The 12,960-nt window shown below is 42.2% G+C and overlaps 1 long non-coding RNA gene across 3 annotated transcripts in view; it reads left to right on the forward strand.

Moving 5' to 3' along the window:
• The window catches only part of LOC103171203, a 59,510-nt gene that overhangs the window by 37,959 nt on the left and 8,591 nt on the right, over window positions 1-12,960 (forward strand). For 2 of the 3 annotated variants that reach the window (XR_005660314.1, XR_486650.3), the window contains exons 3-4: window positions 778-879; window positions 2,675-2,747. This is a non-coding gene — a long non-coding RNA (uncharacterized LOC103171203). Of the gene's footprint in view, window positions 1-363; window positions 454-777; window positions 880-2,674; window positions 2,748-12,960 lie in introns of those variants that run through there. The other variant, XR_486649.3, reaches the window with a different exon arrangement.

The following is a 12,960-nucleotide window of genomic DNA, read 5'->3' on the forward strand; positions in this document are numbered from 1 at the left end:
TGGGTACTTTACCCACGCAAATATTTGGCTTTATTCTTTTTAGCTTTTCACTCAAGATACCATGAGTATTTCTTCATTAGGTTTAGACCTTTCAGTGAATTACTTCTAGTAGTTGAGTTTTTTGAATGGTATTGATTGCTTATTATGTGCCACGCACCAGGGTAGATACATGATAATTTGGGTGGACAAACTCCCTGTCCCACAAGGGGAATTTCGGGATATCTAGAACTTCAGTGACCTAGAACCTCAGAAGTCTAGAACCTCAGTGACCTAGAACCTCAGGAGTCTAAAGCTTCAGCGACTTAGAACCTCAGTGTCATAGAACCTCAGGAGTCTAGAGTCCTTGGCAACCTAGGACCTCAAGGGTCTAGATCGTCAGCGACCTAGATCCTCGGGAGTCCTCAATCTCATCCGAAAAATGGGGATTAAGGCTGTGAGACCCACGTGGGACAGGTATTGTGTCCAACTCAATTGTATCCACTTAGTACAGTGCCTGGTACACAGTAAGCACTTAAATACCATTATTATTATTACTGACATTTCAAGGCATAAGCGAAATATAAATTAAATACGTCACTGTTTTTAGTGAACTGTTGCGCTCCAGTGACCAGAAGACATTCGGTTTAGCTATTCATTCTAGTCGTTCATTTAATATGCCAGAATTGTAATGAATTTCTATACATTGAATTAATATATGCTTTCTCTTCATGGGTTCATTAAGAGCAAGTTTCAGTGTGCCTAATAGTTTTTTCTGTTCTCTGTATTGTTTTCTTTCAGCTGCTCCATCCATATAAGAGTGCCTGCCCTCTCAGGAATCTTCAAAGAGCAACACAGGAGGCAAATTTAGAGACCTCAGGGATGTTGTTTATATTTCAAAAGGTCAGAATATGTTCTTTCAGAATTACGTCAACTTGCTGGTCACTGGAAAATGATACACTGGAATCCAACTGTGTGATTAGCTGTGTAGGAGCATTTTCAATTCTGGGTCAATAGAAGTGGAATTAGCAAATATCAGATATACTCACTGGAGCACAGAGACCACTATTTATCCCTAGTTAAGAAATCACACATGCTGGAAAAAAGGTCTAGCTTTTGAGTCCACCTTATGAGAAGTGGCGGACATGTCTACCAACGATGTTATATTGTACTCTCCCAAGCTCTTAGGATAGTCCTCTGCTCAAAGCCAGTGCACAATAAATACCATTTCTTGGAATACCACTGATTGGGTAAAAAGGGAAACTGAGTGCCTGGAGTCATACTAGCTTTCTTTGAATACACATACATTAAATAACACTTGTTTTGTTGTACATGCCACTTGGAGAGTATTTCACAAGGTAGCAGAGCCTAAGGACCCAAAAGCTATGTCTCTCTGAAATTATTTTGACCTAATGATCATTTAGATAATGACCTCTTTGATAGATTGGTAGTTTAATTTGGCACAGAAGAGACAGGCCTACTGTCTTGGTAGCCAATGAGAAGATGGCACCCTCAAGTGTGAACACTCAAGAAAGGGAGGTCAGTCACAAGTATGTTAATGATCATGGGTCAACTCTTCTTGCTGTTCATTATCCCTTCTTGGACCACCAAATCCTTTCTAGAAGACGTTTGTGCTGAAGCACATGTTGCACGGAGGCCCAGCTTTCATTTTCCTTCAGTTCAGTGACTGTGAAAAGTGATTTTTTTGCTGTAAAATTTGTGTTTTCTAATAATCAACCAATCAATGCTATTTATTGTACACTCAAACTGCTCAAATGCAGTTAGGCAGTTTTCCCCCAACAGGAGAACTGGGATCTAGTTTCAGTGGTTCCTTTTTCTAGATAATAAGGTCTGTTTCCAATCTTCCACTACGTTTACATTTAAAGGAACCATGTTATTCTTAGCCCATTTTGATAGGGCTCTGTGTCGTTAACAGATTCTGGTTTTATAGTTGTATTCAAATCAATTTTTAAAGTTATCCTACATCATTTTAGCTTGAATATTTCAATTCATTCTTCCGTCGTGGCATTTTAACACTTTTCATCTCACTTTTCTTGTTTAGCTCTCTTGTCTAGTTTGGTCTCTTGAAAATGATAATCCAGTATATTTTTCCATTCCTTTTTTTTAAGATTTTGGCACTTCATTTATTTAGGGGGTCCTTTACTAACTGTTTTAAGATCTGGGTGACTTTTTTGTTAACAGTCCTGAGGTATGACTCAAGCACAGTGCCCTTTGCAAGGGAGAGTGATGATTATGTGCCTAAGTACAGCTCTGTAAATTTAGTTCAGCCTTGGGCTATCACAGTGGAACCTTAAACCTGACTTCATCACGGGATCTCAGATGATCTAAAAGCTGGCCCTTTTCTTGCCCACAAGCCATTCAAGGCCCTCAGCTGTCATTCAGAACGGTCTCTAAAATGTACAATGTTAGGAAACTAATAGATAATCTTATCTTGGAATTTATCCTTCACTCTAAATTTAAAGCTTAGAGTTTCAATTTCAAAGAATTTGTATAATAAAAAGAAAACACTGAATTTTCCAAGAATAAGGAATCTGTGTTAAGAGTTCATTAGTAGTAGTGTCATCTTTGAACCTAAAGACAACCAAGGTAGTTAAAGATTTGTTCTGCCAATTGATTTGCAGGTTAAATTGACTAAGTAATGACACTCCTCTATACTTTGCTTCTGTCATCCCCGTAGTTCTTCTGTGTGTGGAGCTGATTTCTGGACTGATGCAATGTGGCGATGGTGGACCCTCCCTTCAAATCAACAGGTGAGCCTCATCCCTGAGCTTTCAGTATCGAGAACTTTCACGAAGGAATCTGTTATATAGTGCTATGGATTTGTGTTCCACTGCTCACATTCTACATCATTTCTGCCAGTCAGTGTACCTGCTGGGGCACAGTCAATCAATCAATAAATCTATGGTGTTTATTGAGCATGTATTATATGCAGAGCACTGTACTAAACACTTGGGAGAGTGCAGTACAACAGAATTAGCAGACACATTCCTTGCCCATAACAAGCTTACAGTCTAGATGGGGAGACAGACATTAATATGGATAAATAATTCATAATATAGAATTTAAAGCACAAAGTGTAATAAGCAAGGTGTAGCACATTGTGAAGTGAATGGGCAGGATTTTTATATGCAGGTCCCGTTTATGGCCAAACTTATTCCAGCAGAGTGACAAAGCTAGGTCATAACACCACGACCCTGCAAGTGTTTGCCTTGGTAGCCATTATGATTTTCTGCCTCCTATGTTAACGAGAATACCCTAGGTGGTTCTTCATTCAGAAAACTTAACCACTGATGAAACATCCCCAGCAGGTAGAACCCAAGCAATGTTTTTTCCCACTGAACCAATAAAAATGTAAGCTTACACTGATAACACAGTCACTGTACCAAAAAATGACCTACAAGTCATCAAGGCAGCTTGGTGATGAGCTCTCGGAGAGCAAAAACACCTGCAAGGAGTCCTGCTACAAGATGACAATAGCCCTGCTAATAACAGAAACATAACTACAAGCTCCAGTGAAAGTAGTGTATTTCTCAGTGATGCTGCTTAGCAGATATCCCTCAAAACAATATGTGCAGCTAATTATAATCATCAAGATTGGTTCATGAAAATGACTTAGAGTAATCAACCAGTCAACCAATGGTATTTTGAGCACTTACTGTTTGCAGACCACTGTACTAAGCACTTGGAAGAGTACACATCAACAGAGTTGGTAGATACGGTCCCTGCCCACAATGAACTTACCAGAGGGGGAGACAGACATTAATATAAATACATTTTTAATAATATATAATTTATAGGTAAGTAATAATAATGATTGTTAAGTGTTTATTATGTGCCAAGCACCATTCTAAGTGCTGAGGTAGATACAAGTTCATTGAGTTGGACACAGTCCCTGTCCCACATGGGGCTCACACTCTTATCCCCATTTTACAGATGAGGGAACTGAGGCACAGAGAAGCGAAGTGACTTGCACACAGCAGACATGTAGTGGAGGGAGGATTAGAACCCAGGTCCCTTCTGGCTCCCAGGCTTGTGATCTATCCACTAAGCCATGCTGCTTCTCCATGAAAATATGTGCCGTGGAGTTGACAGTGGGGTGAATACTCAAAAGTCACAGATCCAAGTTCTTAGACAATACACTAAACTAAACACTTGGGAAAGTACCACCCAAGCAAGACAAACATCCCCCTATCTCTCAATTCATCAACAATGCCTATAGCGCCTTATTAATTAGAAAAAAGAGAGACTTTTAGAAATATGAGGAGACAGAGCAGTGTTCATTGAAACCATTGCCTACCTTTGTAGGACCTGTCCTGGCACAGGAAACACAAAATGGGATCGTTAACAGGAAGATATCAGTGCATAACAAAGCAAGAGATCCAAGACTATGCAAAATTCCACTCAATGAAGGACTTCTGATTATCACTAAGGAATCTGTATGGCCACGAATGCACTCTCACTCTCAGAGCAGTACTGAGGAGTCTCACAGACAAGGAGAGAATCCCCCAGAGATGGCAACACTTTATCCTTCTCTTGAACACAACTGATAACACTCTCCCTCTTTATAGCCAACACACAATTACTATCCCCTCCCTGTTAAAAGCCTTATTGAAGGCACATCTCCCAGAGACCTTCCCTGACTAAGCCCTCTTTTCCTTTTCTTCCGTTCCCTTCTGTCACCCTGACTTGCTCCTTTTATCCCCCCCCCACCCCACTCAATTTACATATACATCTGTAATTTATATTAATGTCTGTCTCCCTATATAGACTGTAAACTCATTGTAGGCAGGGAAGGTGTCTGTTATTTTGTTATAATGTACTCTCCCAAGTGCTTAGTACAGTGCTCTGCACACAGTAAGTATTCAATAAATACGATTGACAGATTTATAATCTCAAAGATGAATCTGCACTAAGCAGAGAACACCTTCTAATATGTGAAGACATAACTCTTTTTCCAGCTACCGAGGAAATCATATGGGAGAGTGCAGTACAACAGAGTTGGCAGACGTGTTCCCGGCCCATGACCTTCTAAATATTACCATATATTTCCTTGAGGGCTCTGAACAGAAAATAGCCAGTACTCTTTGACCACATAGCTACAGTGTCATTAATTTAAAACTTAAAAGGTACAATTAAGGGGATGCCTTTAAATGAAGAGAGTAATGGTTAATTCTGCAGAAAATGTGACTGAGGTTGGCACAAATTAGAGCTGTTGTTTTTTTCCAGCCTACTCAAACATCAGCATTTTAGAAATTGGCTATTTTTAGGAAATTAATTACTACTTGATTATCACTCCGGATGACATCTGTCTCTTCTTGGAGAAGCAGCGTGGCGCAGTGGAAAGAGCATGGGCTTTGGAGTCAGGGCTCATGAGTTCGAATCCCAGCTCTGCCACTTGTCAGCTGTGTGACTGTGGGCAAGTCACTTAACTTCTCTGGGCCTCAGTTCCCTCATCTGTAAAATGGGGATTAAGACTGTGAGCCCCACGTGGGACAACCTGATTCCCCTGTGTCTACCCCAGCGCTTAGAACAGTGCTCTGCACATAGTAAGCGCTTAACAAATACCAACATTATTATTATTATTATTATTCTTCTGCAAAAACTGCTACTCTTGCCATTACAGAAACATTGTTCCTGAACCTAACCTACTTTTAATGTTTAAAAATGCTTTCCCACTTCCTCTAGCTAGGCCTTAATAACATTGCTCAGGAAACATTTCCACTGATGTACAATTAAAGCGTGAACTCAAGAAGACTTGGAGATGTAAGTGATGAAAGATTATATCGGGAAGTTTTGCGGACCAAAAGTATCAATAGGTTCAAAAAGAGTTTAGGTAAATTCATGCAATGGATCCATAATTTGTTACTGTAGGGAAAGTTAGGAATGCGAAGTGGTACATCATCATTAGGATGAATGCCAAGGTTGGCAACCATTACACTGTTCTTCCAAGCATCCCTTTAGTGACTGACAAAGACAGAGTAGTAAATTGGAAAAACTATTGATCTAATCCAGTAATGGCATTTCTTATGTTCTCAAAACAAAGAACAGATAACTCCACAGCTCTGTGGTGTCAGTTTCTGCCTGCCGACACAACGTGGGTAGCTTTGACTTTTGAAAAAAGGCACTGATTCCCCTAAGCCTCCAAGTGCTCTTCAAGACACTGTCACAAACCTGCTTCATTGATACATTTCAAATCCAAGTAATGATACTCAAAATCTTACTCAATTTCTTCAATCCGATGCAGTCCTCACATGGATTATTTCACGATGCATTACTAACTGTTCCATAGAGTTTTGAATTAATTTTTTACAGTTGAAACTACCAGGTTACTTGTTGCCACAAATGAATCAGAGTTTCTAGTGATTCTTGCTGCTCTGATTCTTGGCAAGTTACTTTAAGAGTCGCCTGTTGGAACTGATGACCAGTAGGGCAAGCAAGATGAAAACGTCAGGGCACATGGGTAATATGACTCTGTAATCTAAGGTCATCGAAGGTACAGCATTTCTGGAGGCAGAGTTTGGACTTTTGCTCTCTGGGCAGTGAAAGAGCCATCTGTCCACAGATTTCTGGGAAACCCTACTTGAGGGAGTGGGGATTAATTTAAGGCCTCCCATGGAGCGTGCAAAAATGCCTGAAATAAATCCATGTTGAGCCTTCCAGGAGGTAGGAGGGAATTTTGAGATTGAAGAAGAGCGAGGAGGGGCTATCCATGGGAGCAGGTGAGTTCCCCAGGAGAATGAGTTTAAAATGAGAAGGGAAGGAAAAGAGACTTAAAGGACACTCGCAGTTAAGGAGAGGGGTTTGGCAGAAGGATTGGTGAATGAGAATGAAAAGGATTGGTTAGAGAGGTATGAAGAAAACTAGAAGTGAATGGTGGCAGAAAGCCCAAGCCTGAATGAAGTCTTGGAGACTGTAAGAGAGGCAGGAAGAAGGAGAGGAACAGGGTGACGGTTGGGAGGGAGAGAGGTAATGAGAGAGGAGAGACAGAGTGAAAAAAGATAAAGGACCAACCTTATTGCACTCATCTCCTATCTAGAATCTTCAAAAGTCAGGCCAGAACAGAAAGTGGTTTTGGGTAAAGGCAGGAAAACAACATCATGTGCCCCTGAAAATATCTTGGCCCACTGCATCAAACAATCAATTGATCCATAGTATTCACTGAACACCTTCTGGGTGCAGACCATGGTACTAAAAAGTACTTGGGAGACATCATAGAGGTAGTAGATATGAGCTTTTCATTCATTCATTCAATAGTATTTATTGAGCGCTTACTATGTGCAGAGCACTGTACTAAGCGCTTGGGATGAACAAGTCGGCAACAGGTAGAGACAGTCCCTGCCGTTTGACGGGCTTACAGTCTAATCGGGGGAGACGGATAGACAAGAACAATGGCACTAAACAGCGTCAAGGGGAAGAACATCTCGTAAAAACAATGGCAACTAAATAGAATCAAGGCGATGTACAATTCATTAACAAAATAAATAGGGTAACGAAAATATATACAGTTGAGCGGACAAGTACAGTGCTGTGGGGATGGGAAGGGAGAGGTGGAGGAGCAGAGGGAAAAGGGGAAAATGAGGCTTTAGCTGCGGAGAGGTAAAGGGGGGATGGCAGAGGGAGTAGAGGGGGAAGAGGAGCTCAGTCTGGGAAGGCCTCTTGGAGGAGGTGATTTTTAAGTAAGGTTTTGAAGAGGGAAAGAGAATCAGTTTGGCGGAGGTGAGGAGGGAGGGCGTTCCAGGACCGCGGGAGGACGTGACCCAGGGGTCAACGGCGGGATAGGCGAGACCGAGGGACGGCGAGGAGGTGGGCGGCAGAGGAGCGGAGCGTGCGGGGTGGGCGGTAGAAAGAGAGAAGGGAGGAGAGGTAGGAAGGGGCAAGGTGATGGAGAGCCTTGAAGCCTAGAGTGAGGAGTTTTTGTTTGGAGCGGAGGTCGATAGGCAACCACTGGAGTTGTTTAAGAAGGGGAGTGACATGCCCAGATCGTTTCTGCAGGAAGATGAGCCGGGCAGCGGAGTGAAGAATAGACCGGAGCGGGGTGAGAGAGGAGGAAGGGAGGTCAGAGAGAAGGCTGACACAGTAGTCTAGCCGGGATATAACGAGAGCCCGTAATAGTAAGGTAGCCGTTGGGTGGAGAGGAAAGGGCGGATCTTGGCGATATTGTAGAGGTGAAACCGGCAGGTCTTGGTAACGGATAGGATGTGTGGGGTGAACGAGAGGGACGAGTCAAGGATGACACCGAGATTGCGGGCCTGCGGGACGGGAAGGATGGTCGTGCCATCCACGGTGATGGAGAAGTCTGGGAGCGGACCGGGCTTGAGAGGGAAGATGAGGAGCTCAGTCTTGCTCATGTTGAGTTTTAGGTGGCGGGCCGACATCCAGGTGGAGACGTCCCGGAGGCAGGAGGAGATGCGAGCCTGAAGGGAGGGGGAGAGGACAGGGGCGGAGATGTAGATCTGCGTGTCATCTGCGTAGAGATGGTAGTCAAAGCCGTGAGAGCGGATGAGTTCACCGAGGGAGTGAGTGTAAATGGAGAACAGAAGAGGGCCAAGAACTGAGCTCTGTCCTCTAAGAATCTTGTAATCTAGAATCCACACTAATTCTCAAGCCGAGGGCTACAGTGTAAAAGTAAGTGAGCAGATGAAGGAATGAGTGAGATTGTTAAGCAGTTGGTCCCTGAGATAACTTCTATTGAGAACTTTTACCTTATTCCCTCTCAGGTGCTCAGCACTGTGAAGCTTACAGCCTTGGGAGAATTGTACCAGGCTACTTCCATGGAGAGTAGTTTCAAGTCATGCAAAATGACCATAATTATTGTCCTGCAGAGGAGCCAGGTTCCCACCTAACAACCAGAGGGGAGAATTGTTGTTCTTCAAGGGCCACCCTTGCTAACCCTGCCCTAGCAGTGCCTCAGGTCACTTCTTCTCTGAGAGCTGCCTGGCCCATTCTCTACCCATCTACTACCTTAGTGCATTTAGGAAGGGAAGGAAGAGGAAAACAATTTGCCCTCCCTCCATTATTTCATTGTCCCTTACAACATCACCAGAAAAGAGAGGGGGCTGCTTGAGTTATAGGGACTGAAGAAGTGTGTGGTCCTTTCATTCTTTTCCAGCCTGGAACTCCCTCCCTCTTTATTCCAAGAGGCCTTCCCTCTCTAAACCCTCACATCACCAACCACTTGCTTCCTCTTCTGTGTGGTCTATGCACTTGGGTTTCTTCCCCTAAAGTGCTTTGATTCTTTCTCCACTCTAGCCCCAAATCACCCTTAAGCACTTTGATAATCACCCCAAACCAGCCCCACAGCCCTTATGTACATATCCTTGTACTCTGCCCTTCCCCTGCCTGTAATTTATTTTAATGTCTGTCTCCCCAACCTGATTTTAAGTTCCTTGAGGTCCAGAATTGAGCCTACCAATTCTATTGTAGTTTATTCTCCCAAGTGCTCAGTGTGGTGCTCTACATAAAGTAAGCACTCAATAAATACCATTATTCGGTCCCTGAGAAGGTGAACATGAGGCAAATTTTAAGAGTGTTGGGGAATTAATTACAACAATGGTCCTTCTTCCTTGTGGAAACCTTGACTATTGAGACGTGCTACTGAGAGTAAAATCATTTTGCATTTTCTGCAATGAACTTTGCTCATCACTTGAAAAAAGTATTAAATATCAAAGAGTAATAAGGCCTTTAAATTTTGTCCCTGTCACAAAGATTTTGCTGGACTTTGTGTTCATACATTTCATTGGTGGAGAAGGATGAATAATTCCACTGTGACTCTGGACTAATTGACCTTGCAGTGCAGTGTTTGGAAGTAAAACCTCAAAGTAACAATTCATTGCAGAGAATTTGCACTTAATATGTAGTATAAGTTTGAAATTTTGATACAAATGAGATGATTTGGAAAAAAATTAAATTCAAACTTTTTCTGTTGAAATATACAAAAGAAATGTTCAAAGATTAAATTTTTATCGCTACTTGTGTATAGGTAAGTCTATTACAAACATATAAAGTTAGCATTTTCTATTTAGCATCCCAGTTAGTATGAAGTGCATGTACACATCCTGGAAATGTTAAAACAGGAAACAGCGGTGAGATTTCCAGTGACTGGTTTGCATTGGTCAGGCCAGGAACAGTTTTGTGGCCCTGTGGAGTCATCTGCTGGCCATTGTTAATATATCAATTTCAGTAGAGGCAGCAACAAATTCAATATTCAAAAATGAATTCTGTATACACTGTAATTGCCTACTTTATAAAATTTGAAACCAATCCTCTGTAATCTCAAATCTGTTCAGTGTTCTCTCTTCAGTCTCCATGGCCCAAGTCTGATCCCTTCCCTTCTGGAACCCAGGGAATCTGCTTAGGTGGACAGAGCTGAACCAATTTATCATCTTTTTGTATCAACAGTTAGTTTCTTCTGGGATTCAACTGCCAATCACTTTATATTCATGGATAGGTTTGCCATCACTTTGATCAGTAGATATTTCAGATGAAGCAGCATCAGAAAATTTGCTTCAGTGAGTCAGTCAGTCATATTTATTGAAAGCTTACTGTGTGCAGAGTGCTGTGGAGAGTAGTTAAAGGATTCCAGACTTCACCAAAGAGCCATTTGGCTCAGTCATAATTTGACCACTCTAGGTCTTGTCTACCCTTTTCTTCATTTTTATTCTTCAGACTGTGGTACTTATTGAGTGCCTACTGTGTGGCGAGCGTGGCTCTTTGCGCTTGAGAGAGAGCAATGCAATTGAGTTGGTAGACACGATCCTTGCCCTGGAGAGACAGATAATAAAATAAATTACATCCGGGGGAAGGAACAAAGTATAAGGATATGTATATAAGTGCTAGGGGGCTAGGTGTGGGGTGATTATTAACATGCTTAAGGGGTACAGAAAGTAAGAAGATCAGGCTTCAACACCCTGGAGTTTGCCTGGTATGTACTTATGAATCAATCCAGTTCAGGTGGGGAAGGAAATCTAGTCTTCTCCTTGAAGAGACCTGTGGGGTTTTTAAATGCAGCACAGGGAAGAAACCTGGAGCAACTTAAATCCTTGGTTTTTTGGCAAAGGGTCCACCTGGGCTCTTTCATTACAGCAAATAAGAAATTGAGCATGGGTCTTTCTGAGGGTGAACTTTCAAGAAACACTTTGTTTCCTGCAGCCAGAAGGGAAAAGTCATTCTGGTTTCAGACCAATTCTGTGCTTAGTGTCCAAGACAAGCTCACCCTACCTGCCAACTGCCATAGGTCAACCCATCAAGAGGGCATGCACACCATTGGCATTTAACATTTTGGCCAGGTAAATGGGGGTATTTATTTCAACAGTGTGCTGGCCAAACCTACATAAACTTTAATTTATTCCCAGTAGAGCTGATAGGAGGGTTGTGTGTACTTTTCAAGGGGCATTTGCCAATGTTTATAGGAGGCCTGGTACATATTTATCCTTTGGAGTCAAAGATGGCCTTCTTTAATGACCGCTTTTGTGAGAAAGAACCCACACGTGTGCCTGACCTGATTACCTCGTCTCTATCCTAGTGTTTAGGATGGTGCTTGGCACAAAGTAAGCACTTAACCAAAGCCACAGTTATCGCTATTATTATCATTTCATCTCCGAGACCCACATGGATTAAGGGTGTCTGGCTTAGGGATGCCAATGGGGTAGATGCTCCAAGCTGCACAGAGGATCTGCAGCACAGTGGTAATAATAATGATGGGATTTGTTAGGCACTTACTTTGTGCCAGGCACTGTACTAAGCACTGGAACCTGGCACCAAAGAGACCCTTCCTTGACAGCATCTGCTGTTTTCAGCCTCAGCTTTACTTGAGGCTCTTTCTCCTCGAAGCCCAGGCAGCCTGGCACCTGGACTCATAGAGACTTGCCTGACTAGCCTGATACCTGGGCCCATTTTTTTATTGCTCCCCTCCGGTTCCTTTGACCTCTGGCTCCTAACTTCCACAAGGATAAAATTGGGTTACAGGAACTGGGAAATTGAGGTAAATTCTTTACTTTTGTTACTTTTAATGTACTTTGAAATAACCAATCAATAGTACTTACTGAGGACCTACTGTTTGCCATACATTATACTAAGTGCTTGGGGAGTTCAGTAGGAGAAAAAGATGTGATCCCTGCCATGGACCTTTCACTCTAACAGTTACAAATAAGAGGAAGAAGTGCTCAAATAGTGGAGTGGGTAAATAGTTATATGTAAAAGTAGAACATGAGATTAGCCGTGTAAATATGCTGAGGTGATAGTAAAGAAGATGTAACCTGAGAAAAAGGAAAATTAATCAGTCAAAACCACTTGGAAAAGATGAGATTTCAGAAAGACTTTGAAGGTCTGTGGTCTGGTAGATTTGGTGGAGGAGGGAGTTACAAGCAGGAGATTAGGTGTAAACCAGAGATTGGAAACAGGAGAGTTGAGAACAAGGCCCATTGAGGAAGTGTGCTTGGGGGGAACACAGAATGCAAGCGGGGGTGTAGCAGAAGAGAGAGAATAGGGAAAGAGAGAGCTAATGGCGTATCTTATTGCTGTTTGAAATGAGTAAACATTGCCAAAGTCAAGAGAGTGTACAAAACGAGCCTTTAGAAGAATGTTCCAAGCAACCGAGGAAAGTGTGGACTAGAGAGGGGAGAGGCTGGAGGCAGGGAGTCATTGAATATTTTATTGTTGAGGTGTCAGAGGAAACTTAAAACCAATACTATGGAGGAATTTAGTCTCATGCTGCTTTGTAGGGGACTTTAGCCCCATCTGGTGGGACTTAAGCCACCATTTAGATTTAGAATTATTTTATTATAGAATGCTGAAGAGGGTTAAGGCTCAGAAATGTCAATAATAACTCTGTCAGCACTTACTAATGTTTGACGTGTGAATAGATCCTGACAAAATTTGAAAACACATTGAAAACATTTTGTGCTTTCCATTAAAAAAAATAATAATGTTTTGTATTATGGTCATGGGTTCGAATTCTGGCCCTGC

Source organism: Ornithorhynchus anatinus, chromosome 9 (assembly GCF_004115215.2).
Source record: "Ornithorhynchus anatinus isolate Pmale09 chromosome 9, mOrnAna1.pri.v4, whole genome shotgun sequence".
Lineage (NCBI taxonomy): Eukaryota > Metazoa > Chordata > Mammalia > Monotremata > Ornithorhynchidae > Ornithorhynchus > Ornithorhynchus anatinus.